At 44.1% G+C, this 11,067-nt stretch overlaps 1 pseudogene across 1 annotated transcript; it reads right to left on the reverse strand.

The window, feature by feature from the left end:
- Nucleotides 1-8,396: 8,396 nt before the first annotated feature.
- LOC310774987 (transcription initiation factor IIB pseudogene) lies at nt 8,397-9,332 on the reverse strand (annotated as a pseudogene). The gene has a single exon. The product of its transcript is annotated as a transcription initiation factor IIB pseudogene (transcript).
- Between the last annotated feature and the right edge of the window lie 1,735 nt (nt 9,333-11,067).

The raw sequence follows: 11,067 nt of genomic DNA on the forward strand, positions 1-11,067 counted from the left end.
GAAATGAAGGACGCTTTCCAAACCCTAAAGCAGTCACTTGTCTCCACAGCAGCCCTCGGTCTCCCAGACTATCAACAAGCCTTCCACTTGCATGTCCATGACAAGGATGGTTTTTATGGTTCACATTCCCGGCCCATAGCCTATTATTCTGCGAAGCTGTGTCCTGTAGCAGGCGGTCTGCCACCTTGTTAAAGATCTTGTCTTGTCTTGATCTTTAACATTATCGCCACAATGATTGATAATGATGATTGATATGTTTGACTTTCTGTTCATGGCATGTAAGCCTGTGTATCCATTGGTGAATATACAGGAGTGCATCTCTTGGCCAACAGTGAATCTCTTTGAAGCTCAATTTGGGCCGTTTGAAGCCCAATTTGGGCCGTTTGAAGCCAGATTTGGGTCGTTTAAAGCCAGATTTGGGCTGTTTGAAGCCCGATTTGGGCCGTTTGAAGCCCAATTTGGGCCGTTTGAAGCCCAATTTGGGCCAAGTCCAATTTTACAATGAGATGCACCCACTTTAAACCTGAATAAAGTAATAAAACCACTAGTAAACCAGTAGGCGGCGCCTGGCCTGCTGTTCAGTGAGTGGCCTGGCCTGGCTTGCAAAAAAAAAAAAAAAAAAAAAAAAAAATTTTTTTTTTTTTTTTTTTTTTGGCAGGCCAGGCCAGGCCAGGCCACCGGGCATTTGCCCGACGTGCCCGATTATGCAGTCCGCCACTGCTTTTAGCAGTAACTCAGTAATATTATAACTTATTACCAATAGGATTTCAGTCATATTATACCAGTTACTTTGTCAAGTAACGCAAGTTACAAATTCAGTTATTTTTTTTTATCAAAGCATATATTTAAATAAAGTTACAATGATTTCCTAATCAAATGTGTGTGTTTTTATGCAAATAATCAATATAGATGACAATAACAAAGGAAAAATGATAACATTTAGAATTTTGGACGGTTTACACTGACTTCAAGACGGTTGAAATTCTGTATCGGGATGGTTCCGGGGCGACAATGTCATTCTGCTACTGCTGTTATTTTGGTGAAAGTAATGCAAAAGTAGTGTAATAATAAGTAACGAGTTACTCTACACAGACAGTAATATTGTAAAGTAACTTATTACTTTAAAATGAGAGTAACTAGTAATTTGTATTATATTACATTTTGAAAGTAACTTGCCCAACACTGTAAGTCATTGCTAGTGGGTCAAACACAGAATGGCCCTCATCCCCAATAAATCTTTTGCAATGGAAATTTCCATTGATGTGAACTTCTTGCCATGCAGGCTGAATTCATCTCTGCAGGCTTCCTTTTCTAATACTAAACTGGCTCTGAATGTCTCAAAGCAATGTCATGTCATGTCATGTCAATTCAAATTAATTAATTAATATACAAAGACAAAAGTGAACAAATACATTTCCCAAGAGCCAAATTAAAGGAGTACAATAATTGTAAAATAGATGGAAGTTCGCAATGAAGTATTGCCCAAACTGTCTGTCATACTCACTCATAAAACATAATGGGAAAAGAGCAAATTAATCTGCCACAAGATTTATGATTCACAGACAATATATGCCGAAGCTGTGAGAAGAGATTTGCAATCATTGACATTGCCAGGTGGAAGTTCTTTGTTGATGTATGCTGATGACCTGCTGATAGCAGCATCGCCAACTAAGGAGGCGTGCGAAATTGACTCTGTTACACTGCTGACCTGCCTCGCTGAGAAAGGACATAGTGCATCACTTGCAAAGTTACATGTACAGTTTTGCCTGCCCACTGTAACATACCTATTACCTTGGTCACCTGTTGTCAAATGGACAAAGACTGTTGTCCCCGGAAACGGTCAAAGTACTGGGCTCCTTTCCTCCTCCTGCCACAAAGACAAGCATGACATCGTTTCTGGGGATGGCAAACTACGTGAGACACTGGTTGCACGATTACAGCTGCAAATTATGACACGATCGTGCGGGCATCAACACTGAAACACATGCCGCAAAGGATGACTTGGTCACAAGCATTGTCACAAGAAATGAAGGACGCTTTCCAAACCCTAAAGCAGTCACTTGTCTCCACAGCAGCCCTCGGTCTCCCAGACTATCAACAAGCCTTCCACTTGCATGTCCATGACAAGGATGGTTTTGCCACAGGCATCCTTACACAGAAACATGGTTCACATTCCCGGCCCATAGCCTATTATTCTGCGAAGCTGTGTCCTGTAGCAGGCGGTCTGCCACCTTGTTAAAGATCTTGTCTTGTCTTGATCTTTAACATTATCGCCACAATGATTGATAATGATGATTGATATGTTTGACTTTCTGTTCATGGCATGTAAGCCTCAGGGCCGTAACCAGGGTCCCGAAATAGGGGAGGTCCAGCAAGGGGAGGCGGACTCTGTGGCGCCCGCAAGGGCGCTGCCGAATTTCTTTTTAGGGTTTTTTCCCCCTTTTTTTTAGCCATATTTAGAGTAATATATCATTTTAAATCAACATTAGGATTACTGTTGTGATGTCATTATTCAGTATTCTCTTTCATGTCACCACCTGCTCAGCTCTCCTGTCAACATAATTGTAACTAACAAACACAAACTGTTTTAGCCAAATTCATATCAAAATGACACCTACAAACACAGGTACACAACCCAAGCCGTACACAACACACAAAGTCATCATCGATAATAAAAAAAACATACAGAGGGACATTTATTTATTCCTGATAAGAACGATTGAAAAATAAAATAAAATATATTATGTTGTTTTTAACTTTACACCACCTCTTTTTGTTACTTATTGGGTCATGAAACTGAAACCATGCATATAGCCACCTGCATACCTGACTTCGGGAGCTTGGCAATTGGCATCATGCATGATTAGCCAGTAGCATCCCAACGTGTCACACAGGTAACATTACTTAAGAGACAGACTAGACACTTACTTTCTTGGTTGTTGCTAAAAAATCTGTCAGTGTCACTCACTGTCTGTCGTTCACTCGCTCACTGTCTCGCAGCTCGCTCACCTTCAATTATCTCGCCAGGCAGACAGACAGTCATCACTCACCACCATGCTGCTGCTCTCTCGGAATCAAGCTACCGCGGAGGCGGCGTCAGATGACTTCCTGCCTGACCTGCCTTTCGTTTCAAAATAAAAGCGATCCCGTGTTTTTCATGCTTTTCCATGCAGATTGTTTTATAATTTTTTTTCTTTTTTTTCTTTTTTTTCTCTGAAATATTAGGGGAGGTCCGGACCTCCCCGTCCTCATAGCTAGTTACGGCCATGGTAAGCCTGTGTATCCATTGGTGAATATACAGGAGTGCATCTCTTGGCCAACAGTGAATCTCTTGGCCAAGGTCTATGTTAATCCATCATTTAAGACGACTTCTGACTCCTGGCTCCATCTCTTGATCACAAGTGGTTTTCTTCAAGTGGTTCACTGTCACTGTTTACCTTTTGGCTGCCAATGTCTATTCTACAACCAGACACTAACGATATTCACAACAGAACACCATAAAACTTTACTGGCAATGTCATTTTTTCTGTCAAGGTGAATAAGATGTTAAAATAAGCTGGTAAATAAGACCAAAAGTCCACAGTGCAGCATGGGTTTTGTTTAATTGAACCGTAATTTAATGTTTTAAGCACTCTAGTATTCTGTAAATACACTTGGCTGATTGAGTATTACCAGAAAAAACTGCAATGTGGTACCACATGTTTTGTTGTTGTTGTTGCTTCACCCACCAAATATGTCCGCCAACAGTTGATGCTTCCTCAATCTTATACATGTATTGTATGGGTCAGTCAGTGGTGTGTACAAACATGTCATGTAGGTTAGTTATGGGTTAGTCAGTGGTGTGTACAAACATGTCATGTAGGTTAGTCAGTGGTGTGTACAAACATGTCATGTAGGTTAGTTATGGGTCAGTCAGTGGTGTGTACAAACATGTCATGTAGGTTAGTTATGGGTTAGTCAGTGGTGTGTACAAACATGTCATGTAGGTTAGTCAGTGGTGTGTACAAACATGTCATGTAGGTTAGTTATGGGTTAGTCAGTGGTGTGTACAAACATGTCATGTAGGTTAGTTATGGGTCAGTCAGTGGTGTGTACAAACATGTCATGTAGGTTAGTTATGGGTCAGTCAGTGGTGTGTACAAACATGTCATGTAGGTTAGTCAGTGGTTAGTCAGTGGTGTGTACAAACATGTCATGTAGGTTAGTTATGGGTTAGTCAGTGGTGTGTACAAACATGTCATGTAGGTTAGTTATGGGTTAGTCAGTGGTGTGTACAAACATGTCATGTAGGTTAGTTATGGGTTAGTCAGTGGTGTGTACAAACATGTCATGTAGGTTAGTTATGGGTCAGTCAGTGGTGTGTACAAACATGTCATGTAGGTTAGTCAGTGGTTAGTCAGTGGTGTGTACAAACATGTCATGTAGGTTAGTTATGGGTTAGTCAGTGGTGTGTACAAACATGTCATGTAGGTTAGTTATGGGTTAGTCAGTGGTGTGTACAAACATGTCATGTAGGTTAGTCAGTGGTTAGTCAGTGGTGTGTACAAACATGTCATGTAGGTTAGTCAGTGGTGTGTACAAACATGTCATGTAGGTTAGTCAGTGGTTAGTCAGTGGTGTGTACAAACATGTCATGTAGGTTAGTTATGGGTTAGTCAGTGGTGTGTACAAACATGTCATGTAGGTTAGTTATGGGTCAGTCAGTGGTGTGTACAAACATGTCATGTAGGTTAGTTATGGGTTAGTCAGTGGTGTGTACAAACATGTCATGTAGGTTAGTCAGTGGTGTGTACAAACATGTCATGTAGGTTAGTTATGGGTTAGTCAGTGGTGTGTACAAACATGTCATGTAGGTTAGTTATGGGTCAGTCAGTGGTGTGTACAAACATGTCATGTAAATGTAAATCAGGTGTGTACAAACATGTCATGTAGGTTAGTTATGGGTTAGTCAGTGGTGTGTACAAACATGTCATGTAGGTTAGTTATGGGTTAGTCAGTGGTGTGTACAAACATGTCATGTAAATGTAAATCAGGTGTGTACAAACATGTCATGTAGGTTAGTTATGGGTTAGTCAGTGGTGTGTACAAACATGTCATGTAGGTTAGTTATGGGTTAGTCAGTGGTGTGTACAAACATGTCATGTAGGTTAGAAAAAAGTAGACATATTTACAGCTAATTGTGTAATTATACAAGAACAGTGTTGTAGCAAAGCTAGTCTTGTTCTGTGCAGCTGTATACGAGGGAGCCCATCAGCATTTTGGTAAACAAACGTTGTCACTGGGTGGAAATGGGTAACTTTACAATGGGACCCTATGGAGCCAGCCTTGAGTGTCTCACTCTAGCCGGCTGTGCTGTTTACTAAATTCACTTCATTTTAAAAACTGCGACAGTTCACACAACTTTAACATGGCATGCATATACATCCGACTCTTGAGCTACTTCTGCTCTCACTCGGAATGTCAAAAGATAAGCGATGTGATCTATAGTTTTTGAGATATTAACGTTTGTTTGTATTGTATAACAACAAATGCTCACTCATGAATCCTTACAAATAGCCTTTGATATTGATGTTATAAGCACATGGTTTACACTGTGTATATTAGCTTCGTCCTCTGCACAGCCTGTTTCAAACAAGCCGGTCTAAAGTCAATGTGATGTCACCGTCACTTTGTCCATTATTGTCTACATTCTGTTGTTCAGCATTGAGTGAATAGTCAAAGTATGAATGGGAGCCAGCCAGACATGATGGCTGAGCATGGAATGAAGACAGATAAAGGGTGGTCTAGTCTCTCTCTCTCCCTCTCTCTCTCTCTCTCTCTCTCTCCCTCTCTCTCTCTCTCTCTCTCTCTCTCTCTCTCTCTCTCTCTCTCTCTCCCTCTCTCTCTCTCTCTCTCTCTGCGAAAGACCTGTCTTGTTAATCCAGCATCCAGCCGGGGGGAATTCCCATTGAGCCGTAGGTCTTCCGGAGCCCCTGACTGTGTGGGTGGTTTGAGGTCTTGAACAGTCTGGGTGATTTAGATGTGTCAGGTTGGTCATTGTACATGTGCGTGCGTGTGGGCTCGGGATGTGGACTATTTGAATGTAGGTGTGGGATAAAGAGGGTGAAAATGGAGAAAGGCAGAAGGAGAACCGACATGGCACTTGAAGAAAGGCAGAAGAAGAACCGACAGGCACTTTTTTACAGTCAACTTGAGGAGAAGACATTTTTCAGTCAAAGGTGCCACTGTGCCCACTGTGCCCTGTGCTCCTCTCCACTGTGCCCACTGTGCCCTGTGCTCCTCTCCTCTGCTCTGCTCTGCTGCTGATTGGAGCACAACAGGCATTCCTCAGCTGTGAATCACAGGACAAAGTTCACTGACTCAACTCCAATTTAGCACTGGACCCTCTTTGATTCAGGGGCCTCTCTCATGTCAGCACACAGACACATGCACGCACGCACACGCACACACACGCACGCACGCACGCACGCGCGCACACACACACACACACACACACACACACACACACACACACACACACGTAATGCATCGCCAGTGGCCAATTTCTTCCTTTTTTTCCTCACCTAATCTTGCCTAAACCTTATGGAGCGCCTCATCTTACTGTAATGTCTGGGAATGTCCAGAGGGAGGCCAGTCTGCTGCGCTCTCAGGTGCCACCCACTGACCTATATGGGTGCCACCCTGTTGATTTAGCAACATTTAGCAGCAGAAATGGAGAGGGTAGCCTACTGGGTTTAGACACATGACACCTTGTAAAAACGCTGCTTGTTTGCCTGCACCACCCAGGTGTGTGCACCTGACTAAACGCTAGCCCAGTCTCCCGGGGCTTCAGTAGAAGAGCGTTAAGTCATAGCACAATAATATTGCCTTTAGTTTGTGCGTGATCAGGTTCACTTGAACCCCCATGGAAAAGAAATAGTGCTTCTTCAGATTTCAAAGTGTGTGAATGACTCATGTGAAGGCTGGGACAATGTTGAGGCGATACTTTTTCTGACAGTTTAAATCTTAGCCAGGTAAGTTTTATTTGGAGAAAAGTGAATGGTCTTATGGAAGGATATAGTATACATATAATATAAGTTCTCTGAAGAGAAACTTTCTAAAAATGATTTAATTTTCCAAGGAGAAATTCGCACATCCAACTCTGCGCTGGAAAATGGTCATGTACCATCCGCCATTCCATTATTCCATTCGAACTGTCAAACAAAAAATGAAAAAAACAAGTAAATAATGTTTTTAAATTTTTTCTGTATCAACGGAATAACAGGAAAACAGATTTATTTGGGGGGGGGGGGGGTATTTAAATCCCCCCCCCCCCCCCCCCCCCCCCATTTCCCATGGTCCCATGCGCAGTGTATAGTTGCCACGTGACTAGTCTTCAAAATAAAAAGAACGATTCTGCACAACTCCAGTAGAAGCCATTGAAAAATTATTATTTTGCACATTAAAACAATGTGTGCATGTGTGTAGAAGCGTGTGTGTGTGTGTGTGTGTGTGTGTGTGCATGTGCGTGCTGTGTGTGTAGATATTATGTGCGGCTGGCTACTGTGAGACTAGTTTGGAGTCAATTCATGAATGGACTCAATTCCAATTCAACTGAGAAATTTTAATTGAAATGGATTGGGACAGGATACAGGAAACACAATTGGAAATTGGAATTTCAGCAACAGTAAGCAGAATTTAATTCTGCAATTTTTAGCTGCGACCAGCTGTTGGACCAGCTGTTGGTCCAAAAATTCCCATATCTGGTCACACCTATTGCAAATTCGCCTTTTTTTTTTTTTTTTTTTTACCATAGGCTACTAGTCTCTACTTCATACTCGGTGATAGCCTTCAGATTGACAATGGCTTCCTTCCTTTTTATGGTGTGGCCACTAGGGGCCGAGGCGTGACATCATCAACGATGACACAATGGAAATAAGTTTAGAGACTTTATTGTGATATCCTGATGAATTATTTTATACTGTATGCTTGTTGGTGGATTCTATTTTTTAATTTGTCAAATTAATTAATTCAATCAATCAATCACAAGGTCGCAGATTATTTTTTTCAGTAACCAAAATCTTTGTTACTCAAACCACAAAGTGATCATGATTTACTGAAAAGCCGTTTTCATAATTTACTAAAAAGAATGCAAACAAGCAAACCAAATAGAACCTTGAAAACAATCTCCAAAAAGAAATAGTAGAAAGTATTATACAGTATGAAACCAGCCTAGAATTGAAAGCACCAATTACAGTACATATCTTTTCTCACTTTGACTCTGTATTCCTGCAAGAGTGCCTCAACAAAGGCTTGAAGTCTTAAGTTAGGAGGGAAAAAATAAACATCCCAACCCCCAAAGAAAAATAATATAATCCTATAAGTACAGCAGAGTGTTGTCACTGTGCGTAGCATCTTCACATTTGGGGCAGTTTGTCGACAGGCGTGTCAAATTTGAAGTCTGGAGGGAAGAGGTCTGCGGCACGCAGGTAGATGGCTCGGTACAACTGCCTAATGGTCACATCCGCCACTCCAGCTATGTCTCTGATCTCTTTCTGGGTCTTCTTCTCAGCGGAGGCCTGTGAGGCCATGTAGATGGCTGCTGCGGCCACAGAGATGGGGCTCCTGCCGGGCACCAGGTCCAGCTCCTCCACCTTCCTGGCAATGAAGGTGGCGGCCATCTGGACCTGCTTGGGCAAGCCCAGGTTGGAGCAGAAGCGGGACATGAAGTCTCCTGTGGTGATGAGGTCAACGCTCCACTCCTGCGCCTTGAGGATCAGCTTGAAGCAGCGGCCAATTTTCTTCTTGGAGATAGGGGAGACGGCGCAGATCTCTTTAAATGTCCTTGGAACACCTTCTTGTCTACATGCGAGATAGAGACAGGCTGAACTGATGGTGTTGTTGGCTTTGCACTTTCAGGCTCTTCTGTTTGTAAACTTGTTTGAATAAGTTGTTTGTTCTGTCGATGATGTTCCGAGGTAGGTTGATGCTGTCGGCCATGGTGGTGATCTCTTTGAAGACGTTGAGCATTGCCCGGTCCGAGCTGCTCATGGTCCGATGGTTCCTGTACTTTGAGTTACCAAACTTCCCTTACTGATCATGGTGGTCAGGTCTCCCCCATTGAGCAGCGGGTTCTGGGCATCTCCCACTCTGGATGCATCTTTGGTGGCTTTCTCATTGGTAAATGTCCTCCACTCTGAGCCCACATCGATTACACGGTCGCCCACTACTAGGCCGCATTCGGGGCAGATCATGTCCCCTGCTCTGTAGTCCTCCACCAGCATGGCATCAGGGTGGTCGGGACAGTGGATTCTGGGAAGGGCCAGGGCCTCTCCGCGGCTTGTCGACGCCATGTCACTGCTGTCTTTTGCCATCTTCCACACTTATATAGCCTCAGCCAGGAAGGATGTATGACATCACAATCAGGGGCGTCATGCGAACCAAAATTCTGAGGGGGCCACATTCGGTGGCGACCAAAGGTCCCCGGCTAAAAAATGTCAGTGGCGACCGAAGGTCTGAATAGATCTGCAATGATTCAATCAGTCTGCCCAGATAAAGTGTAACAGCTCACTGCCATAACAGCTCTGGCTAACATTACAATGCTAACTTTAGCTGCATGGTAGTACAAGTATAGCCAACTAACTTGCTATGCAAACTATACCTATAATAACTAACAGCATGAATTTTACTTCCCCCTTCTTTTCTTTTTTTCAAAAAATCGGAGGTGGCAACTGCCCCCTCAGTTTCAATGGGCATGACGCTTCTGATCACAATTGCTCGAGTGACATCACTGATGACATCACAATTGCTCAAGTGACATCACTGATGACATCAGAATTGCTCGAGTGACATCACTGATGACATCAGAATTGCTCGAGTGACATCACTGATGACATCAGAATTGCTCAAGTGACATCACTGATGAGATGACATCACTGATGATGTCAGTGATTTTATATATATTGTAGCGAATCAGCAGTACACATACAGGGGTGAGCATTGGTAGTGTCTCGACTGCAGATAGGAACTGATGTGTGGGAGTGTTGTATTGGGGAACACTATGCTGTGGGGATACTTCCGGAGTGAACTGAGCATGCGCGTCAGTCTTCACACACTACTCGAAGGGAAAGCTGCTAGCTTTGAGCGTGACAACCGCTGAGAGTTGTAATATAACTAACTGTGAATAAAGACCCTTGTACCATCAAGAAGCCTCTGCCTCATGAGATACCGGATACGTTACACTGGCGTCAGAAGTTTAAACGGTGAATATTGCCTCCAGATTAGCGAAATGGTTAACAAGTTCCTGAAGAAAGAGCGCAAGCGGCTCAATCGAGAGGCGGGAGAGGCGAGAGCCGGGGCAGACTACCAGCCGGCCGAGGAGGATGATGTCTGGGTAGACGCAGCTGCTACCACAGGGAACCAAGAAAGAAAAACAACAGAAAGCCTGGGGTTGGTGAAAATAAAATCCGAGTCAGACAGAGCTAGCACCGTAGCCACGGAAGCTAGCCCGCAGCCCAAGGGAGCTAGCAGGCAAGCTAGCGAGGCGGGAGAAGGAGCGGAAGAACCGGGACCGGTGAGAGTGAAGATCGAGCGGGTTGACACTGCCGCTGTAGCCATGGAGGCTGTGCCACAGACCAGCGGAGCCAGCCTACGGCCCGAGGACAAAGACGGGACACGGGTCGAGGCGGCAAAGGACGGCGAGCGGCGGGGAAGAAAGGAAATCACCCCGCCAAAATTCAACGGTAAAGTCGAATGGGAGGCATACTGCAAGCAGTTTACAGAGGCTGCAGATTGGAATGGCTGGACGAGAAGGGAGAGAGCCAGCTACCTCGTCATGGCCCTCGAGGGCGAAGCTACAGCGTGCGTGTCGGCAATAGCTGATACAAAGGACTGGGATGTGGTGATGGGGGTCCTGCAGAGACGTTTCGGCCGATGCGAGGAGCAGGCCATCGTAGCCGCAGAACTGTGTAACAGACGCAGACGACAGGGTGAGTCACTACGTGCACTGGCAACAGACATTGAGACTCTCAGCCGGCGCGCATACAGCCAGCTACCGACGGAGACGCTGGATGGACTAGCCCTAAGCTA

This window comes from Poromitra crassiceps, assembly GCF_964638095.1.
Source record: "Poromitra crassiceps genome assembly, chromosome: 4".
In the NCBI taxonomy this organism is placed as follows: Eukaryota; Metazoa; Chordata; class Actinopteri; order Beryciformes; family Melamphaidae; genus Poromitra; species Poromitra crassiceps.